Raw genomic sequence first — 8,207 nt, 5'->3', positions numbered from 1 at the left:
AACCAGAACTTGAGCACAAGCCAAATTATATGACATTTTCACAGTTCCTCAGAAAAACAGCCACGGCAAGGCTTTGTGTGAGGAAACATACCTTGATGGAGCCGTTTCTCTTTCCTTCTCCTTTCTGCTAGACCAACCTGCCAAAGAAGCTGATTGATTTTCTTGCACATCGCAAGAAAAGCAGAGAAATACATTCATACCAAGTAGAACAGAAAAACAAGCAAATACAAGGTGGAGGTTAAATTTGGTGGTTTTCTGGTGTTTGCCAGAGCCCTCTGCATAGCGGGTGCTATGAACTTTGGATTCCCTCTCTCTCTCTGCAGAAGCAAAACCCCAACTGTGGTTGAACCTGCAGGCAACATCTGTGCTAGTAAACTAAACAGGGCCAAGGCACAAACTCAAGCAGAGTCCTGCAGTCAGGCGTACTGCTGAGTTGTTAGCTTGGTTCCTGGTGCTATTTTGGCTCAGGCCAACAAGCGCTCTTCCAAATACTGCCTGGGACAGTTCCCTACAGGCAGTTTCAGTGTAGCCACCCTGCTGGGCATAAAACTCTTTAGCTATGTGGATACGAGTCCTACTGTGACATTTGGCCTAGAAGCCAGAATCCAGCCTGTTTTATTTACCGGGAAAGATGGAGCCATAAGGTTTTGGCAGTGATCAGGCTTGGTGAGAACTTCTCATGCAGTGTTTTATACCCTGAGCTGATGTCTCTCAGACAGAAGGAGCCAGTCTGCCAGCTCTACGTGGCAGCACAGCATTTGACCTGTGCATGAGGTCCTCTTGGGACAGAGAGCTCAGGTGTCTCGATGTTCTGGCATGTGCTTGTCCCTCCTTCCTCCTCCTCCTGCAGGTCCATCCCAGTGAAACCCAAGCTCTGCCTATTTCACAGCAGGCCCCAACAAGCAAGGTCAGACACAGGTTTAATTGTATGTGCAGTGAGGACAGCTCTGGGCTAGTCTCGTTGGCAGAGGGAAGGCCATGCGGGACCACCACCCAGCCCCGCAGCAAATCCCCTTGCTGAGCCCAAGGGGCCCCTGCCTTCCTCAGATAACACCCAGCTGGAAACTGAGATCCCAAGAAAATCACCCCAGGCCAGAGCATCCCCACGGGGACAGGAAAGCGGGAAAGGGGCGCGGAGCATAGCGGTCGCCCAGGAGGGTGGCCAGAGGAGGGAATCCCCTCGACGCCTGGCGAGGGCCACCGGCCCATGCAGCAGCGGCACCTGCCCCGCGGTGCCTCGGGGGAAGAGGCCTCTGCACGTTGCTGCGCAAAAAGAACAACCATACGCTTCCTACCAAGTGACTCATTCAGAGTAAGGAAAACAACCAGAATAAATGCAAAATGTCTCTGAGAGAGCACAGCGTGTGCCACCGTTCACAACTTGTCAAGCAAGTCAGAGATAAGATGGCATCTCCTGTCTGCGCACACGAAACCCATTGGCAGCCCACTGATTATATCGAGATAATGCAGACATTTTTCATATTAGCCGCAACTAGACTAATGCTGTAGGTAGACAGGAATCATAACTTTGTGCTTGCTGATTCCTGTTTGACTAAATTCGTAACCTGACGATTGCATTAACACGGTACGCGCATTTATGCTGTAATTGTATTCCAACTGCCTGAATGCTCCCCTTAATTTAGTCACGCTACTTTAGTTTCGCTGTGAGTTATAAATCACTCTTGCTCTCAAGAAACAAATTAATTTACAGATGTTACAAGAGATAGGATTACCCAGTAGGATTTCTTTTTTTTTAACACATGCAAGGTATAAACTTTATTAAATGAAAATAATTTCTTCAGGGAAGTCCAAAAGGCATTTACGCTAATGGCAGAGGAAGATAAATTAAATATTTTTTGCTTCATGTAGCATCACAGTCTCCTTGCAACTGATTTGAAGGAGCTCTGCTGTGAATAATATGGCAAAGCAAGAATACCAGAATCCTCCTGCACCTGTCTGCTTTTCAAGCACTCGCTGATTTTTCTAGGGCACAAATATTATGCACATACAGATATGATGATTAGAACATGAAACAGTGGCTTTTTGAAGCTGGTTGCCTCTTTCCACTCTGAGCAAGCTTTTTCAATCACTTTGAATTTTTTTCACTTACATTTTTGGCCTAATTTTCCAATTATGAGGTGTTTTAGTGGCTCAAGAGTCTGAGGCTAAAACCTAAAATGTTCCCCACTTTATTACAAATAACAGTGTGTGGGTGAGATATCTGGTTTATTAAAAAAAAATCATCAGTTAAAGTAAAACCATTATCTTCTGGACTTCTGAAAAGTAGCCATACTCTTGTGCAGTCCTCTTCCTGCCAAATTCATCCGGTTTCATACCATTCCATTGGTCACGCATTTGCTGAATTAAATTTTTGTATTTTGGAATATGCGCTTTTGTTCATCAGAGTGCTCTGTCCTAAATATAATAATTAGATACAATCTCAATAGATGGGGCTGAAGAGCAACAACACAGCCCCTGACTGTTACAGTAGCAAGAATATTCCCTAAGAACTGCAATGGCTTTCACTAGCTGCTATTTACATAAACTTCTAATGACCTGTCATTCTGGAGTTATTGCACTGTTTCCAGTCTTCTTAGATACAAAATAAGCTTGGGTATTCCTGTTAAAAGATATTAACATTCTTAAATAAACATAAAAACTTCATTTTGTACAATAATAATATACCTTCATACTTTTTTTTAGCAAAGTATGCCTTCTTTGGAAGTTGTCCATAATGTAATTTCAGTAGTCCTTGTCTGCGCTACCAGATATTTGAACACTTTGATGCTGATATACAAGAACAAAATACGCTTTTGTTACATCTTTTTCACTTAGCTATATACAGACTTTTTAAGCTTCTGAGAGAAGCTAAGTGCATCTGTTACTTCAAAAGCTTGTTCTCAGGCAGTGAAACACCTACAGAAAAATCCCAACCAACAGACATTGGTCATGGCACTACCAGCCTGCAGACGAGCTAGTAAAATAAAGTTTATTTTAAATGTAGTGATGTCATGGGCCTGTGTTCAGTGATACTGACCCCAGGCCATTCATTTCAGATGAAAATATCACAACCATTCCCAGTTGGTAACTTAATAAAAATACATCAGTCTCAAAGGGCATGGGAACCTGCTCTTGGAGGCTGTTTAATCCAAGAGGGCCCTGAGAATTATAACTTTTGGGCTTTGCTCTTTAAATGAGCAGGAGCCAGTTTATGAAAAAATTTGGTTCTCTTACTTCCAGAATGGATGAATTCAATATCACTTTAGGAATTTAATATCAAACTTTTTAAAAGATGCTACAATTTAACCAAAATCTACAGATTTGATTCAGACCAATTGGGTATAATACTTTGACATCTGTTTTACAAGAAATCAGACTTTTCCTTCTGGCTCTTCTCTATAAAATCTATAACTCATAGTCCTTAATGCTCATGTAGGTGTAAAAAATTAAATTGTGTCTAGAGAGGAGTGACAGATGCACACTTTGAATATCACTGCACCCAAGTCCTGTTGAACCTGCCATGGGCTTCCTTTAGCTGCTGAGCAAATCTCTCTGTGCCTCTTTCATCTCTTTCCTAAATTGTAAATCTTCAGACTTGCAAAGCCCCTTACTAGAGACACGAGTGCCTATAAGAATGGGCCAGTGAGCTTAGCTGGACCCACTAGACCTGGGGTGATTCCACCTAAAACTAAAGCTCCCAAAACAAGAAATTTCCATAAAGAGATATTGGCATCTCCAAGGAAGAGCTGAATTGCTTCTCCAGGTGCCTAACTCCCTCCAAAGACTGTAGACGAAGCCCAGAAAGGTGAGATCTCAACACCTTAGATGCAGTTTGCTGGATGAACGTAGTTTTAGGTACAGCCCCAACACGAGAAAAAATAATCAAGTTAAACAGAAAAGGTTACAACATTACAGCTCATCCGCTTCTCATTTGCTCAAGTGCTTAAGTTGCCAAGAGGTTATACAGGCAGCATTTTGGTGAAAGACCAAGACAGTCCCAGGATTTCTCATTTTACATTTTTAGGTGTCAGTGTCTGTTTGCTCCAAATTGTTCACGATCCATCATGGAGCTTGGTGCAGCTTTTCTCTATCAAACTTCCTAAATTGATTTAAATATTTACAAGACAGATAATTTCAACTCCATGAAATATCCAACAATACATAGCGTGTGAGTGAATGGTGCTGACAAGAACTGATATGCCTGTCCCAGACATCACATCAGATAGAACTGAATGTGTGGGACTTATGAATAAAGGTCAAAAATCTTAAAATAGCTAATGTCCAATAGCTTAGCTTCTTTGTCAAATTCTAGAGCAGGTAATGTCACCACTCAATTACTGCTCCACTAATTTTTTCCTTTTCAAACACATCATGACATTCTGATGCCAGATAATTTTCTGATGTCCTTCTAACCAAACCTGGGAGGGAGGCGGGATGTCACACATTTTTATTTGGATACTTGGGTCTAATGCATGTGACAGCTGGATTATTTTTTGAGTTAACTCCAATGTTAAAAAGAGACATGTTAAAGAATCTTCTATGCACCTTCTCTCAGAGGCGGCAGATGATCTGGCATATGTGATTCATTAACTGAACATTTGTTTCCCCAGGAGCAATAAATGTGCGTCGCTTGTGCTTTGAAGCGATGCACATTTCTTAAAGAATCTATACCTACTCACTTTTGATCTGTGGGACAGGCAATGAATACGCGTGGTATATTTATCCCCTTCATCTCACTGGGAGCAGGCTAAAAGGGAAGAGCTGCTGGTGCTTCAGGCATTACAAGGGCAGGTTCAAGTGCAGGCTCTGTCATGGACTGCCCATGGGAAATGGAGCAAGTTTAATCACTTTCTTTGTCTTGGGAAAGCTCCATTTCCCCACTGCACGCAAGGCTGTCCTTGAGGGACACTGTCACACTGGCTACAGTATGGGATCCACCTTCCCCGTCTGCAGCACACCTTCTCGCCCTGGTCAACTCAAACCACACCGTGGCACCTGTTTGTGAAGCAAAGCCCCTCTGTTTTGGCTCTTCTTCACCCAGGCAGCTCCTGTTCGGGGACAGGAGAGAGCAAGAAGGGTGAAAAAGGGGTGGAAGTCAGGAGGGGAGAAGTGTGGGGCTGGGGTCGGCCACCCTCCTGCGTGAAGGGCTTGCGCTCCCGGGGAGCCCCCAGCAGGCTTGCAAGGAGTGAGAGGAGAGCCTTGCAAGATGAGGAGGCCAGTAACCTGCAGCCACCGGCAAAATGGTTAACAAAAGCAATCAATCTTTTCCTTGCTGAAAGCATAAAAGACTTCCCAGACATTTTTCATGGCATTAATACATATCCCAGTGTCAGCTGCTAACAGCGTGGCAAGAGAATTGCTTGGCCGTGAGCTGTATGAAATGAACTCCCAGCCCATATCTGTGAAACAGCTGGATAGTGAACCCAGGTTTAAGGGTCACCTAAAGGTTAACCCTAATTACTAAGGGGAGCAGGGTCTTTGTTACACATTTTATAAATGAGGATCATTTTACTATGTCCTGGGGGAAAGGAGGAATGACCAGGTGAAAGATCAGGTAGCACTCCCGTTCCACCACAAGGGAAATCTTCGAACGCACCTCAAACCAACGCAGGAACAAAGCAGACAAAAAGGCAGGAAGATGCTACTTATGCACTTTTACGTGATTGGTGTGATTGGCAAATACTTTGATTTTTTTATGAACTGCAAACAAGGTAGCAGTCCAAAGAGACAAGACACTGAAGAGGCGATCAACAGAGTTTGGAAGTTTTCAGTTCAGATTATAACCAGCCAAGCAACTAACTGGTCCCGGGAGAACTGATGGGGAATTGTCATAACCATACATCTACTGCTGTTTCGTGGTCCTGCACTGGCACGCTGAGCCTACACCGCTCTCCTCTCACCATGGCTCAGTGGCAGTCTTGTCTGGCCAAACTCATCTGAATCAGATTACTATCTGCTATTATATTTATATTTTAAAATCCTTGGAACAGGAAATCCATAGCTGATGAGCTGTGCTTGTAATCTCACGTGTTTTACACAAATTTAATTTCTGTGGTCTCTGTATAGCACAAGGTTAGTTACTGCTTATACCCTCCCACCACTCCATAAGCTGGTACTACATTTTGAAGACCAGCCAAGTCTGAGTCAATACATGCTTCTGTATACTTTCAGACAAGACCTACAATATGTTACCACTGATTATATCAGTAGTTTAGATAAAATAAAACACCATCTCCCAAACAGAGCACTATACATGGGAGAGGACAGAGTATCAAAATTAAAATTAAAAGGAATACAAACTCGGAAACAATACCAAGTTTAAAAACAGAACATACTACAATCCTACAAGCATTATCTTTGTCTTATACTAGTGACAGTATGGTATAACCATCTAATTAAAACATTTTTGTGTTTGCAGTATGAATTAAAAGTAATCCAAATTCCAATAATCAAATGTACGCACTTCCCCCTTGATTCTGCTACAATGAAGAGTTAATGTTCTGCAAATGCAGCCTGAGCACAAGATGCTGGTGGATTTAAACAACACAAGACCTTTGGTGAAGCATGTGTGCAATAATCCCCCACAACAAAGAGATATGAGCAGGGTATTCCATTTCCTTTAATGACCTCTTAAAAAATTAACCCCTAATTAATATACCTATAAATTTTCAGAAGACATTTTTGCCAAGGATACACTACTTCTTAATATGTAATTAAGATTTAATCCTCACTTTAATTCAGCTTCATCAGGTGGGATAACTGCCATTCCCCAAGCATGGACAGCTGTAGCATTTTCTGCCCTAGATAAATATGCAACAGCTACTGGTCATCTAATTTAACAAAATTATTGAACAATAAAAGCCATACAGTAGATTAACATTTCAACCAGGTGTACTTTTATTTTTTGGAGCAATAAAGCTCATAAATTCTCCTTATGTTTTCCATACGCGCTCTGCCATTTTAACAGATTAGTTAGCACGAGTAGCCCTGTGCACAATTTAGTGAGCAATGTGAAAAAGAGTGGCAAGCTGGGTCAAAAACATCCCAACTAGTGAAATGTGATTTCTACCTCTCACATGGAAATCTCACTCAAAAATGCTCTTGGGTTAGTCAAGAGCTCTCTAAAGATAGCTGCAAGAATATCCCTAACGTCCTTCCGCCACCTGGCCACGAGCACGCTTTTCCTCAAACGCAGCCCGGCGCCCATCGAAGCCGCCGGCCGGCCACGGGAGCGGGGCTGTTTCCGGCTGCTGCCGCCCAGGTTCTCGCCTTGGGGAGAGGGGACGGCACAGGCAGGGAAGGGGCCGACTGCGGGGAGAGGGGCTGCGCCGGCAGGCGGGGGCCAACCACTGGACCCAGCCGTGGTCCCCGTTTAATCCTTTTTTGGGCACACATGAAAAAATATGCCCCTACTTTTCTTTCAATAGGAAATATCTGAAGGGATGCTGTGATTTAAGAGCTAGCTTATCTTTATTTTTTCCATTTGCCAAGCTAATGCTTCCACCTCTTTTTAACACGGCGATAGACATCTTTGACAGCACTTTCAATAGTGTTTCTGACTGCAGCCCTGTCCCTTTTCTTTGCACGACGATTCATGAAGTCGCTGTCTGTGCACTGTTATTTTACATCTTCTTGTGGGCCAAACATCCCCTCATGCTGCACCGCAGGCGGGACGTGCAGGCACGCTGAAGCACATCCCTCCCCATCGGACACACACAGCTGTTTTGGCAACCACCACAGAGATACTGAAATGCCACCCAGCGATCGCACAAAGTAAATGCTCCAGGTTGGGCCGCAAGTTTCGTGTGGGATTCATTTGATTTTAGCTGAGTAAAGGTTAAGCACCTAAAGTAATCACATATGGCCCCCCATAGTCGTTAAGAGAAGTGACTCAGTGGCTCAACCGTAGGCATGTAGAGCTGTTTCAGACCTCCCAGGGTGTCTCACCTGGCCTCTACCTACTGCTCCAGGCCACAGATCTCCTGTAGATCCTGGGCCATATCTGTCCTATAGATGCCACAGACTCCACAGGGTGTCTCAATTGACACTAAACATCTATATTTAGGCAACTGAATCATGCCCCACAGAGAGAGGCACTTTAGACAGGACCTCAACAAGTTTTTTTTACAAAATAATTAATTAGCTAAATTTAGGAGCTGAATCCCCTGCGGCACCAATAGGTTCAGTGTTTAGGACCATTCACCCAC

The sequence above is a fragment of the Dromaius novaehollandiae genome, chromosome 1, assembly GCF_036370855.1.
Source record: "Dromaius novaehollandiae isolate bDroNov1 chromosome 1, bDroNov1.hap1, whole genome shotgun sequence".
Taxonomy (NCBI): domain Eukaryota; kingdom Metazoa; phylum Chordata; class Aves; order Casuariiformes; family Dromaiidae; genus Dromaius; species Dromaius novaehollandiae.
This window is presented reverse-complemented; position numbering follows the sequence as displayed.